We start from the raw sequence: 16,050 nt of genomic DNA, 5'->3' as shown, positions 1-16,050 counted from the left end.
CAGAGAGACTTACCTTCTCACCTCCTCAAAAAGTAGAGAACCAACCATCATCTTCAAGACAACTAAAGTGCTCCCTATGGCCATGAAAAATATGTCTCATGAGTTTGGCAAAAAACATAGTATGATTTGACACCTTTCTTCTTCATCCATCCATACCCTAACTAAGGTCAACTAAGTCACTAGCATATTAAAACTTTCAGGATGCTCATAAATTCATCCACCTTCTTCCATTCTCAAGGAATATAACTTCTTCCTCAAGAAAATCATTTTCACAAGTGATTTTGGTTGATAGATATCACTTAGCTTCTTCCAAAGGTTCTTTGTAGTAGGTTCTTCATGGACATTAATTAGAATTGAGTCTAAAAGACACAATCTAATGAGACCTTTAGCATTTATGTCTATCACATCATACTATGTGGCTAAAGTCAGATCTGTAGGCCTCAACTTATTCTCATCAATCACATCCTGTAGAATCTAATCAATCAATAGATCTTCCATCTTTAGCTTCCACTTCTCAAAGTTTGTCTTAGATAATTTCTCCACATCAATCCTCCTTGATATGCTTTCCATCTTTGCAATCCTGCAACACCGAAATGAATACCTCTACACAAGCTCCCACTCAAAACTTGATTAGCTCAAACAACCCTATACCCATAAATAGAACCAAAACTAGCCAGGCTATGATACCACTTGTAAGGAAACAAAGGTGCATGAAATAACTTCCTACACTAATCTTTGAGAGAACACTTATGCAAATTCAACTAACTATTGTAGAGATCTCAAGAAATGCATAATAATATAATCAAAATAACAATGAACACATACCACAATGATTACCATAGGGAAACCATTCTAGTAGAAAATCCCCACTCTCCAAAACCTACACAATATATTCTCAAATCAAGAATATTACAATACACTTGCAATGTACATTCTTACAGGAGCTCATCACCACAACTCAAACTCAAACTTAGACTTGGAGAGACTCCTTCTAGCACCTAGTCTTGTAAATAGAACTAGATGATTCAAACAGCTCCCTAAGCCCTCCTTTTATAGTGTTTTTAAACTTGGAAACCATTTGTTGTCTTAAAAAACCATTGGCCCAAACCATGGGCAAAACAACCATGCCAGATGTTACCCACTTGTCATTTGTAACTCCAAGGATAGCATTTTCGTCCATAATTTTGTCCTCCAATTTAGACCCCCATAAAAGTCATATAATGAGTTGTTTAAACTCTAGGAATAGTCCTCCTATATTGTACTAGGGATGAGACACATTCTTAACAATTCATACACCTTTTTCCAACTCATAAACATGTGGAAAAATACCACAAACAAATTCTAGAATTTTCTAGAAAAAGCTTGCAAGGTTGAGACACAATTCTCAACATTATTAACTCACATTTTTGACTTAAAACACTAATTAGTGATCCCATTGTTATCTAGAACATTTTTTAGTTTTTCATTGGGAAGTTGCAAATGTAATATCTTTTTCTTCTTCTTCTACAACGGTAATATGGCTATGTGCATTGTTCATTGGTGAAGTGAGTTTTGTGAGAACAAGATCCATATCAAGTGATTCTGCCTAATTAGGGTGAGCACATGTGATTTCAATGCTTGCAATAGTGAAGGTTTCTTCGATATAAAATATGTCCCACCCATCCTCTTTAAATTTAGAGTCCATGGCTTCTTCAAAATGGTTGTTCTCTATCATTTGCCTTACATACCCTAGAATATGAAACTGACTTGAACCCCATGCTTGATCAACATGCCTCTATCATTTTATTATCTCCAACACAACAATCTCAAAGCTATAAAAATTGTGTTTATAAGAGAGCTTGTTATTTGAGAAATACTTTGGAGCTTAATATTCTTTGGTGCCTATTAGTTTATTGGTAGACCTGTGTGTCCCATCATAATCCATGTGCCTAGAAAACCCAAAATCAACAAGCTTTGCTCCATCATCCTTAACATCTACCATGATATTCTGAGGCTTGGTACCAACATGAATGATTTTATTCCTATGTAAGAATTCAATTTCCTAGGCTATACCCATTATCATTCTTAAGCTCTGCTTCCAACTATAAGCAATGACTCTACAATTTTCTCTAAAATAATCATATAGAGAACACCCATCTATATACATGTAGGCTAGGTAGGATATATTTACCTCTAAACACCAAGAATATAGCTTTTTTATGTTGATTTGATCCAATCCCTATAGTAGCTCAACTTCATTCTCTACCTACATTTTGGTGTCAGGTCATTTGTGTTGTATTTCCTTTATAGCCAAATCTCTACCTTGGAAAGCCCCCCTATAAACTTGTGCAGAGGTTCCTTCCCCAACTTTAAGAGACTCATGACAACAACCTTTGATATATGACATCTAATCAAGTGTGAGGTTTGAATAAATATGTGTAGGCACAAGTAACAATTCTTTCTCTTTCAATTGTGTAGTGAGGAGCATTTTTTCTTGTCATAGCGACCATTTGCAAATTGGAAGATAAACTTGAGGGAACCAAATTTTGTTGAACATCAACTTGTTCCTTCATATTTACTTGCCATGTAGGTAAAGGGGAAGTTCTTCCATCTCATTTTTTCCCAGGTTTGTACTTTATCGTGTAGATGATGCTGATTATAACCAATAGTACAATTGCAACAACTGCACTAGAGGAAAATACAAATAATGAAATAACATTGTTGCCAAATGCTTTTAATGGGGAAAAGTAAAATTTGAAAGTTACAAATTTCTTACCAATTATGAAAGCAATTATTATAGATGAGTTTATAGAATTCTTGAAAGATTTTAGGAATCTGCCCATTGTAGATGTAGGAGAATTGTCAATTTTTTTGAATCTATTTGATAAAATGACAAGTAAATGTGATCATTCATTAATTGGATGGAATAAATGAAAAATATAAGATTTTAATTTCTTTTCAAGAATAATGAGATTTTACCATAAGCAGAAGAAAGTGGTTGATAATATAATTGAGTATTTGTCATCTTTCTCTTTTTACCCATGAATAAATTATTAGTAATGGTTATAGTTCCTTTTATTTTTCCTCTTTCCCTTTTAATAATTTTAGATCATCTCAAAATATTTATTTATCTATATAATAATAAACATGTTGGTCAGATTATTTGCTAAATTTGCTTCTATTTAATACAGTAGTAAAAAATATGTTTACATTTTACCCTTTATTATCTATATTTGTTTGATGATTGATCTATAATATTTTTTTAATATATCTTTATCTTTTCTTATATATTACTTAAATGTTCATTTAACCATTTTATCTATAAAGATGTTTTTGATATTAAGTAGCAACCAAAAGTAGTGGCTGATTTAGAACAAGAAGATAAAATATAGTAAGATGTCATTTGCAACACATCATCATCCTACCCCTTTTCTTAATATCAAAATGCCATACATTAATGTATCCCAATTTCTCCATCTACTATAGCATGTAGGATGGCTAACATAATGAAAAATATAAAATTATATAAACATAATAGAGTTCAAAACCATAAACTTACATAATTCAGCTATGATAATACTAAAAGGCCTTCCAGGTAGAGCACAGGAAATATAATACATCAAAAAAAAAAAATAATAACATACAAAGAGAGTTACCTCTCTTTCTTCTCTTTGTCAAATCTTTGTAGGAGCATGAAGCCAATCATCTATCAGGAATTGAGAGAAGGATGTTTTTGTGTACATGATATTAGCAGAGGTAACAAACATGTCCTTCTTAGCATGAAGGAGATGAAGAGCAGTGGTCACCTAGTGCATCATTTTGAAACTAAAACTAGCCACCTTGTGAAACCACTCCTCTAGGTTTTCCTGTCTTTTCATTAGTTTTTTAAATATTCTCCTCTAGGGAAACTCTATCCTTAGAATACACCTAAACACTAATTCCTAGAGACACCTTAGAGTTACTCCCATCTCCTTTAGTACTTATGTTTCCAAGTTATCATATTGATAGACATGTGAAGTAATGGTATCAAGGTCCTTGCGATTATCCTGAGTATTTGTAGCTCCCAAGGTGTGGGCTTCATCTTTGAGATTTTTAGAAATAATGGAGAGCATGAGGCTCAAGTGACTATCCATAGGGCTATAATCACCCCCATATAAGGACCTTCTCATCCTTGTCATCATCTATATACCTTCCATTACACACCTTCCTCTTTTTCCTCTTAGTAGTATTCTCACTCTCTCCACATCTCATAGACTTCAAACTAATGGTGCACTCCTACTTCTCCTTAGGGTTTCCCTTCTTCAAATCCATCCTAGGCCTAACATACTCTATCCTAAGCATTTTAACCTTCATATCATAATCAATAACATTAACCTAATTTCCATTTAAATCTGTTTAAGAATGTAGGAGGGGGCATGATTTAATTATTTAGTATCAGTAGCTAACAAAGCATCCAAAGAGATCTAAGGAGTGGAAATGGAAGTTAAAAGGTTGGGAGAGAGGGCACGAACATTAAAGGGTTTAGGGGAAAAAATAGCCCTATTAAAGTTATATAGGAATAATATGAAGGCTTTGTGAAATATAATATAAGACTTTCCCTCCTTACTTTTCTTCCTAATTTTTAGAATGGTATCCTCCATAAAATGCAACAAAAGGTAGTGGAAAGAAATGATCTCACTATTCCTAAAGTTATTTAATATATGGAAATTGTAGGAATAAAAAATTTGAAATGGACCTTCTAATGAAATAACACATGATACCAAAACATACCTCACACTACAGAAGGGGAAGGGAATCTCTTTCAAAAGCACCATGCATACAATCTAACTCTTTACCATGGTAGAAGAATCTTCTTAGGAAGGTTTCATCTGAATCCATTTTTTTCTTTTGTCATTTATTGTCTTTAAGGGAGATCCCACTAGATCTAGAAATAAATTCATATTTATGAATACAGATGTCAATAAATATTCTAGTGAGCTTATATTTAAATTTTTTAATAATAGTTAAGAAGTTTTCCATCAAATCAATCCAAAAGAAAAATAAATTAAGTTACCCAAATCTAAATTTTTCTTTGATCCTTTTTATACATGTTATTAGTGAAATTTTCATAGGGAAAATTTTATTTTCTTTATTTTAAAAACCCTCCCTATACTAACATTTTAGTTTCTTAAATTTAAGTAAATTTACTCTAATATTTTAACCATGAGAAATAAACAATGTTCTATTTTAGTTTTCTGAAATAGTAATACATAATTGTATCACCATATTATAATATATTTGTAACGAACCAATAGATATAAGATACAAATAAATATCTTGGATTAGTTCAATAGGATCTCTAATTTCCATTCAAATTAAGATGCAATGAAAAACTTTTCACTCTTTTAATATATAAACAATACTATTTAATAATTAACCTGACTTATTCATTTCAAATTCAACTCAAGCTCTAATATCATCCATACCAAGTGTAATTAACATAATCAATGAATAAACATAAATATGTTTCATAATAAAGTAAATATGAATGGTACATTTATGATGATAATCCCAAGCACATTTTGTAGGGATTATCTCATCACTGTGAAGATATGACAATAGAACTAAACTAGGAACCAATTCTCTAGAACTTGAGGCAATGGTAAGACTTCAAGTAGAAGAATGTTAGATGGTGAAGTCCAAAACTTAATCTTATATACTTATTAATGATACTACTAATGTCCATTGGGGAAACATCTCTTGACTTTGGGGAAAACTTTCACACACACACACACACACACACACACACACACACACACACACTTTTTCAGTTGATAGTTACATCTATTCAATATTATAATTTTACTATTTTAGTTATAGTGTAATTACTTAATTTCACCTTTCTTTTGATGTTTCTATGTAATGGATGCCCCACCTCTCAATTTTTTAAGGCAATTTGAAGGTTTTGCATACGTGTTTATTTTGTGATAAGAAAATCACTTCTTTTTTAGTCAGTTCCATAAATTTAAAATCAAAGCCATATTTGACATATTTATTAGAAGTTTGATTAGAATTTACCTTGGGTGTATATAGTCTTTTCCCTTTTCTTGTTTGTGAAATTTGAATTATAAAATATTTTAAGATGAATTATTGAACAAGCGTAAATTTATAAAGTTAAAAAAAACATAAATATTTTTTAATTTAGTATATAATTGATTGCAACCAACATTTATATTGTGTTAATTTCTTATAACTTGAATATAGATCAATTGCATAATAAGCTCATAGAAAGAAACTTTGCCTAATTTATAACAACTTTAATACTTTGGGTTAATTAACCATAACTAAATTGTAGAAGAAAAATAATAGAAACCAAACACAATGAGATATTGACACAGATATACCCAAGAAACCCTAGCTCAGGGAAACATCTGAAACTATTGGATATTCTATTAAGCCTAACAAAAAGCTTTCTCTTCTGAAATATAATAGAGTGTGCTATAGAAAATTTACATATATAGAGCCCAATTACTTTACTTAGCAATCAAGGAAATAAACTTTCCTTTCTTTCTTTGGCTTTAAAATCATACAAAATCACTCATTCTTTATGCAACCTCACAAACTCATAATTATCCTATTTAAATAATAAAAACTAAAGTTGTTGCTAAACATCCAACTTGAGTTGCTATAAGGAAACTCCACATTAAAATCTATAGTTAAGTATAGTAGAGATCAAAAACTTGATGCTAAAAGTGACAAAGGCATATTCCTATTTTAGTCCACTAAGAGAAAATCTTACAAGTGTTTTAACTTCAAACTAACAAAGTTTTGGAAAGTACAAATGTGAAAGGTGATGTTCATATGCAGAAAAGAATCAAGTTTAATGAAAGACATAACTTGAAGATTATAGTATATTCATATATGTCAATGAAAGTGCTCCATGCACACTACATGAGAAAGAGGAAAGTATACAAATTGGCAACAAGATGGGAATGTCGAGTTACAAAATCCAATTGCAAGTAGTAGACTATGGTTGTCAAGTAACAAAAAAATGATATTGAGGAACATGCAGAATGTTCCAAACATTAGGACGACAATGTCGATAATTTATAACATGATCTAGAACCTATTAAGATGAAACTATCAAAGAAGAGAGAAGAAAAGAACCTATATTGGAAAAATATGCCAGATGACATCATGCACCTAAGAAAATCATCAGAGATAATGAATATGGAGTTATGACAAGGAAAGACTTTCAAGTGAGATATGTTTAATTTGTGATTTTGAGCCTAAATTAGTGAAAGATTTTCTAACAATGAGTTTGATTTTAAATTGTATTCAAGTAATGAATTAAGAAATTAAGTAGATAGAGAAGAAAAAAACATGCACAATGGTGCCTAGACCTAAGGACAAAAATCTTATTCCAAAAAAAACTGGGTATGTAGGAACAAGAAAAGATTGGTATGCAAAGGATATGCATAAGAAGAATGCATTGACTATGGGGAAACATTTTCTTCAGTTTCAAGGTTAGAAGGAGTTAGAACACTACTAGCATATTCTACTTACAAAGGAATTAAGGTATACCAAATGGATATCAAATTAGTATTTCTAAATAGAATACTAGAAGAAGAAGTTTGCATTGAGTAGATAGGGGGATTTGCTAACCCTAGCAAGAAGAAAACGGTATGTAAGATGCACAAGAGTGTATATGCTTTGAAACAAGCCCCTAGAGCATGCTATGTGAGATGACATAAGTATTTGATAAAGATTGAATTCACAAGAACTAATGACAATAGAAATCTATATTTGAAGACTAATAGCATAGATGAAATGGTGGCATCTCAAATCTTTATTGATGATATTATATTTTGAGGAAAGGAAGCATTATACAAATCATTTGTAAATGAGATGAAGAAGGAATTTCAAATTTCTATGTTTGGTGAGATCAAATTTTTTGTTGGTTTACAAGTATATCCAATGAAGCAAGGTATATTCATTACTCAATAAAAATACATCAAGGATATATTGTTTTTTTTTTTTGGAATAGAAGTTTCAAGACCAGTTAGTACACCCATGGCCACATGACATAAGTTATCTAACAATGATGATTTTATTGATGTTACTAGGGCATTATATAGATTAATGACTAGAAAACTACACTATGTTGTTCATAAAAGGCTTGATATTGCATTATAAATTGGGACTTTTGCAATATTTTTTGTAAGTCCTAAGGAGAATAACATGATGGTATTAGAAAGAATACAAAGATGTCTGAAAGGAACAAAATCTATCAATTATATCATAAGAAGAATGATAAATCTGAACTAAAGGTGTTCACCAATTCAGATTGGGCACAAAATATTTATGATAGAAAAGGTACAAGTGGAAGATATTTCTTTCAAGGAAAGATACTAGTTTAATGGAGAAGCAAGAAGTAGAATTGCATATGTCAATCAACAGCTAAATATGTGGTAGTAATAGTGGATTGTTCAAACATCATATAGATCAAACAATTTTGGAAAGAAATGAATGAAGAGATCATTGATCTATTTTTTATCTATTGTGATAACACAAGTATTATAAACATATCAAAGAATCTTATAATGCACCCAAAGACTAAGCATATTGCTATTAAGTATCATTACTTGAGAGAGCTAGTTCAACACAAAGAAGTGAGATTGGAGTATGCACAAATGCATGAGAAAATAGATGACATTTTTACTAAAGTTTCAACATAAGAATTCTCATGAATATCTAATAGGTAAATTAGGGATGATCCCTAGGCAAGGCTACTTAAACTAAGATGGAGCTCTATATCAAATATAATGATTAGAATATATTACAAATTGATATCGATAACCCTACTTTAGGATTTGTCTAAAGTAGAGAAGGAAGAAGGATAAAATGATGGGTCAATCACACACATATGACATATTGAGAAATCAAAATTGACATGAAGATATCTACATGATCAATATGTATGAAACAAATGAAGCATCTTTGGCGTTATTGTCAAATAGGGAGATATATGGAGATTCAATTACCATGGACTAATAAGACAATGGGGAAGAATATGGCAGTTACCTATGAAGAATAGGGAGGGAGTAATGCTATTCAAAAAGGGATATTTCAAAGGAGTTCACAAACCTTATGCAAGGTATTGCCATGAATATAAAACAATCTAATTGATTTCATGATCTGATATGATAGAGGGAGTTATATGTTGCATACAACAACTACATGAATGAGAATAAAAATGAAACTGAAAGTTCAAAATTGTTTGATATAGAGATAAGCATCAAATTAAAACTAAGGATATTAATTATGGGACAATACTAAACATAGAGAAATTTTTCTCAATATAGTACATGCTTTGGATTGTATGCTAAGTAGAGGTGTTTCCATCAATCTAAAAGATGGAGATTATTGGAAACAACAAATAGAAAAATTCTTATATTGTCAGTGATGTCAAACATAACTAGTCTTAGACAATTTTTTATCTGATTTGAGTGTCATATATAGATGATTGGTGAAGAGGATTTGAGAAGTTGGTCATAATAATAGCACCCAAAAGAAATGTTGAATTATGGGAAGAAGCTACAATGGAAACATGATTAGTTAGACTTTGACAAGATAAAGTGATCGTTTAATTCATGCTACAAGTGTAGAAGATAGCTAAACTAAAGCCTTGAAGAAGTGATCAAGGATTGATCAAATGCATAGGATTTGCCAAACAACAAAGAAAAAGATTAAGGAACTTGAAGTATATGTTGGGTGATGCCAATGTTGATTGATTACTAGTTGTAGACACCTAAAAACCTTTAGAAAATAAAGTATTTTTATTTTCTGAAAAATTCCGGATGACATCATCATTAATTAATTAATTAATTATTTAATTAATTAATTTATTTTTATGCCATTAAATCTCTTTATCTTAACTAAAAATATTTAATTAAGGAATCCCTCCCAAAAATGTTTAAATCTTATTTAAACATTATTTCCTTATTTATTAATTATTTAATTAATAAATTGACCAAAAAACCCAAAATAAATAAATAAATTTATTTTTTGCCCAAAACTTGGCCAATTTCCTAAAGACCACTAACCTCTTCCAAAATCTTCTAATCCTTCTTTAATTTTGATTAAAGGCTAATCCCATCATTTCCTACCCCTAATCCCAACTCAAAATATTTAATTAAGATTAAATATTAATCCTCATTTTATTAAAAAAGTTTTAATAAATATCTCCTCAACCCAAACCCTTGAAATAAATAAAAAATCTAATTTATCCTCATCCTAAGAAGTTCTAGACTCTTCTAGAAAGTCTTCATCCTCATCCTAGGAAATTCTAGACTATTCTAGAAAGTTTTTATCCTCATCCAAATTCTAGACTCTTCTAGAAGATGTCTTTAAACCTAATCCTAATCCCCTCCTAACCTTGTCACATTCCCTAAAAATGGGTTAAGACTTACTAACCCAAGCCAAAGTTAACAAATATCTCCTTCTTCACCCACCCTCATTAAATGCCATTTACTTGCCTATCCCTAAGCTAATCCTAAACCATCCTAATCCATCCTCTAAACATTTGCACAATCCTAAGCAAGCTTAAAACCCTCCTAATCAAGCCCAAGTCGAAATCGCTCTCATCTCCTTCAAAATATCTCAACCATAAAACTTTATGAAGCCCACGAGGTCATAAATGACTCTTCCAAGCCCTTTTATTGCTCTTACAAGTCATTATGAGGGTCTTTATGAAGATTTTATCCCTTGAGCCTCCTTTGTTGACTCATCCTTCCCCTTTCCTCCATCCTCTCACCCTATGACATGTGTCACTCCCTCATTGGTTGTAAGGAAGCACAATCCATGTGCTCTCCTCTTATGCAATCTGAGCCCTCCATGAGCTTTTTCCCATCCTTGCATCTTAGCTCTCAATCCCTCAAGCCTCTTGCCTATAAATTGGATCCTTCCCCTTTGCAAAATAACACAATCCATGAAGTAAAGTCATAATGCCATTTTGAGAAGCCATTTTACATCAAAACCATACACTCACACCCAAATTCCAACTCCATTTGAAGCCCTTTTTGAAGCATAAAGCTTGAGCATACATCCTATCTATTTAGACAAAGCTACTCAACAAGAGAGCTTCTCATTGAGAGAGCCCATTAATGGCTCATATTCTCAATTGAGAGCTCATCTTAGTCTATCTTGAAGTTTATGAATTTTTTTTAGTTTGTAGAAGCTTTATTTAAATTTTGTTTCTATTAGCATGCTAACATTGCTCATATACACTAGTATGTGCCAAGAATAAGCATTATTGATCAAGCATCAGTATTGATCAAGCCCTAGTATATTTATTAATAAATAAAGGTAGTATTGACCAAGTAACCTAGTGATAAATGAACATTAGAACACAATATTGGATGAGGGATAATATTTAATAGTTTATGAGAAAATCATGATATCCAACTGACAAAATTGATTTCTTGGAATATGCAAAGCATGTTAAAGAAAAAGATGAATGACTTGGAATTTTTAAATCAAGTAAAACTATGTTTGTGTATTTCTATGTAAGGATTCATGGAGAAGTTTGGAGAAGTTCCTAGAAAAGAAAAGAGCAGACAAATTGTTGAAAGGATTTGATGAATCTAACCTAAAATTAAGATCTATAGTGATGTTTGAGCAAAAAAATGATTAGGATTTCCTATTTAAGAAGGTGCAAGGGCTAACCTAGCAAGGGTTGGAGCTTTTGTTGATGCTATTAATTGGAAAGCTTAAAAAGGAGGATGAGAAGAGCTGTGAAGAGGTGAAGGGTGATTGCTTGAAGGGTTGTCAAGTAGATCAAAGATAGAGATGATAATGGCGGCTAGTCTATGGATCAACTTGTGAACTGAAATAACATTTGTATTTGCAATGTGAGTTGTATTTGTTAGATCAAAACCTTAGATATTACTTTCTAACCATTGTACTACTATTGAAATCCTTTAACCAAGGTGGCATTCTAATGGAATGTTCTAAAGTCCTGTAACAAGGCTACTCCTAATAGGGTGATTAAATCCTTTAAAAAGATCACATTTAACTATGCATTTCATAAACTTTAATAGGATTGGATCCTAGCAAAGCTCGATTCAGAAAAGTGAAAAGATTGGTGATATGTTCTTCATGATTTTTCCCAAATTGGGTTTCCACATTAAATCCTAGTGTCAATATTCTATGAATGTTATTTTTTATCATTTACTTTTAATATTTTACATTCTAAAAATCTATCATAATTACCTGGTAGTGGACTGCTAGTTGATGTTACTCATAATCTACTATAAAGACTAAGATAATGAATGTTAAGATCTAAATTTGTTTAAGCATTTGTTTATTCAATTGGTACATCTAAACATTGGATAACTAATCCCTTCCCCTCCCCACCCCCCAACCCCCACACCGCCCCCCCCCCCCGCCACACCCTCATTTATTCCAAACATTCTAACATTAATGGCTACTAGACATCATCAGTGAGTGTCTATTGGCATAACCCTTGCATCTTCTCTGGATGCAAGTGCTAGTATGATAATATTTATAACATTTGACGATTTTTAAGTTCACTAAAGTCTTCTTGGTGTAGGATTACAACAAAATAATCATAACCTAATGTCATTAAATTTATCACTACATGTTAAGATTTTTGAAACTTTACAAAATTTGAGAAAATAAATTAGTAAAAATAGTATAGAGTAGTTTCCTAAGATAGATCAGGTTTAGGAAATCCTAGTTATAATAATATACCTTCATATAAAATAAATAGCTAGGCTACATAGAAGCTAAGTTCTACCAAATTTGTGATTGCAAAAGAACATAAAATTTTGTAAAAATAATATTAAGACTAAACTACAATAAGAAATAATATTTATAATTAAATTTTGAAATCTTAAAATATAAATATATAACTTTTTAAATAAAGAAACATTTAATGGGCATTATGATGGAAATGATTTGTAAAACTAAGTCTTTAAATAAAATTATTGATCTGATTTTTTTTTAAATTTAAATTTTGTTATCCTTAGAGATTAAAACTGGAAAGCACCTCTTGAATTGTATAAAATTTTGAATTAATCAAGATCTGGCAACCTTGCATATTTTATTTTTCAAAGAAAATTACTTAGCTCCAATATATGCACTAAACTTTATGATAGAAATAATTTACAAAGTTGAAATAAACACAAAGCTAACATAATACAACTAAGGTATTATAGAAAAATAAAAAAATAATTAGTGAATATTGGGCTATTTAAAATTAAATAGTCAAACTTTAGGTAATTGAAAGTGATAGAGGTAATAAACTATTTACAGCTAACAATTTTCATTTTATAATAAAAAACAACAATACACAAAGTAACTTAACAAATTTACAATCCACCAACAATCTCCAACATCACTAAGTCCTTTAATAAAAGGTCATAATGCACTAATAATAGCTTTATGCCTACTTAATGTGATTGAAATACCAATAAATATTGGTATTTATGGGTAAGCATTAATATGAATGTGTATTTTTATTGTTTATCTATCACATTCAAAAAGAAAACATTATAAAAAAAATCATAAAAAATGATTTGTGGAAAATGAAAAAAGTAACATCTAAGAACTCAAGTTCAAATATTTTAACTTTGTCAATATCCAATACTAACCACAACCCTGCTAAAAAGTAAATAAATAAAACACCCACTCGAAATCCCTAACATAGCAAAGAAGATCATAAGCCCATGATCAATGTCATACAAGACAATATATAGCATACCTCACTTCCAAATTAATTTCCTCCAACCAAAAGTACTTTCAATGTTTCTAGATTGGCTTTGAATTTCTTGGTACACTAACTAAGTCCCATAAACTTGGAGGTAGAAAGTACGCTGTATAGGCACAACTTTACTCAAATTAACATGTTATAGCAAAGGTTTCCATGTGTAGTAGGTTGTGGCAACAATAACTACTCATTTATGGTAAAAAAAATGGAGCATGCTAATAGAGCATCACAAAATTGATATTCCACATATACTTTATTTCTATATCTATTAATTTATTTTAGGAGCATTTGGAAATGTCAATCTTGCTTTAGTTTCTTTTTTTTATCTACACTTATTCCAAAATTTTGGACCATAATATATATTTTATTTTAAAAACACATGTAAACTTTAAGAATAATAAATATTTTCTAGATACAAAAAGATGTTTACAATTTTATGGCTTAAACTAATAAGATTCTTATGACTTATGAACAAAAAATTTCAATCACAAATAAATATCTCAAATATTTCTCAAAAATTTTCTCTTTAATATGGTTGGCTTATAATACAACTTTTAATTACCAATTAATTTAAGTTTTTATCTATATTTTTGTATGAACTAATAATAAGAAAAAATAGACTATATCAGTTATGATTAAAAATATATGATTTTCAATATATCATTGATCTATTGACCAAGTTTAATACTTCCAAATGAACCCAATACTAATCGTCTTACTAAATGAAAAACACCTACATTACAAGAAATAACACCAAATCGTATCCCCTATTGCCTCTGGTACACAGAACATAGACTAGTTTTTGATGTGGAAGTTACAATTGCAATATCCTCTTCTTCTTTATACCCAAGACTAACATGGTTGTGGGCATTGCGAGTTAGTAAAGTGATTTTTGTGAGCACAAGATCCATATTAGGTCGCTCTACTTTATTAGGGTGAGCACATGTGAGCAAAACATTTGCAATAGTGAAGGCTTCTTCTATAGAAAAGAACCCATCCTCTTTATGTTTAGAGTCCACAACTTAAAATAGTTGTTCTTTACCATGTGCCCTGTATGCCCTAATATGAAAACCTAGTAAATAGGATCCTCTTGTTTCAATTGCTACATCTTGCAGTGTATTATGTGGCTCTTTTATAGTTGATTTATTTCTTTATTTTTCTTCTTTTTCTCATGCATTTGTAGATTAAATCTAGTAATAGTCTTAGGGGAAACACCCTATGGTCTTCAAGAACATCTCTTGAGCATCAGTCACCAATTGTTTTAATTTTGTTTGCTTATTGTCACTCACTTTACCATAGAGATTCCTCTCAAAGAAGATCTCTTATGAATTAGTCACTAGTTGTTCAAATTTCATCTGCCTACTATCCCTCGCTTTACTATAGAGATTCCTCTCAAAAAAGATCTCTTTCACTTCAATCACCAGTTGTTCTAATTGTGTCTGCCTACTGTCATTTTCTTTACTATTGAGATTCCTCTCGAAGGAGATATATTTTGTGTCATTCACTAGTTGTTCTAACTACATCTTCCTATTGTTACTTACTTTACTATAAAGATTCCTCACAAAGAAAATCTCTTTTGTGTAATTCACCAATTTTTCTAACTACATCTACCTATTATTGCTTTCTTTACTATAGAGATTCCTCTCAAAGAAGATATCTTTCATGTTAGTCACTAGTTGTTCTAACTGCATCTACTTACTATTTCTTTGTTTACTATAGAGATTCATCTTGAAGGAGATATCTTTTGTGTCATTCACTAGTTGTTCTAATTTTTTCTGTCTACTATCACTTAGTACCTAGTGAGATTCTCCTCAATCAAGATTTCTCTATGATGTTAGTCACCAGTTGTTCTAACTAAGTCTATCTACTATCGTCACCATACTGAAGATATTTCTTTCACATAGGTTCTAAACATCGACACTTGACATCAATCCTATAACAATGACATTATCATTTCCCTTTGAGTGACTCGAGGATACCTCTTTTGACTAGATAGGTGAGGAATGGGGGTGCTATCTTTTCATTTCTTTCTATTTGATGGTTTAGTTGTAATGATCTGAAACATTCATATAAAAGGGGTGTCCACTATAAGAGCATCCATCTTGTATTGGATGTCTGTGTGTACCTTGACTCATTTTATATGGATACTTTAGTGAGGTTGGTTATTTTCCTTACTTGTTTGAGTGAATTTCCTATGTATAGTAAATACTAATACTTGTCCTACTAAGTGAACATATGGGTCACTATAAGTATGCTTAATGCAATTTTGTCTTAGGTTACAAATGCAAAGGTCATTATGG

General features: G+C 30.9%; 1 pseudogene; it reads right to left on the bottom strand.

Moving 5' to 3' along the window:
• Positions 1 to 1,462: 1,462 nt before the first annotated feature.
• Positions 1,463 to 2,822, bottom strand: LOC149544030 (putative L-type lectin-domain containing receptor kinase S.5; annotated as a pseudogene).
• Positions 2,823 to 16,050: the final 13,228 nt, after the last annotated feature.

The sequence above is a fragment of the Cupressus sempervirens genome, chromosome 8 (assembly GCF_028749045.1).
Source record: "Cupressus sempervirens isolate cs-2001-9-10 chromosome 8, ASM2874904v1, whole genome shotgun sequence".
NCBI classification, from domain to species: domain Eukaryota; kingdom Viridiplantae; phylum Streptophyta; class Pinopsida; order Cupressales; family Cupressaceae; genus Cupressus; species Cupressus sempervirens.
Note: the sequence above shows the minus strand (reverse complement) of the source record. Positions and strands in the feature narration are given on the sequence as shown.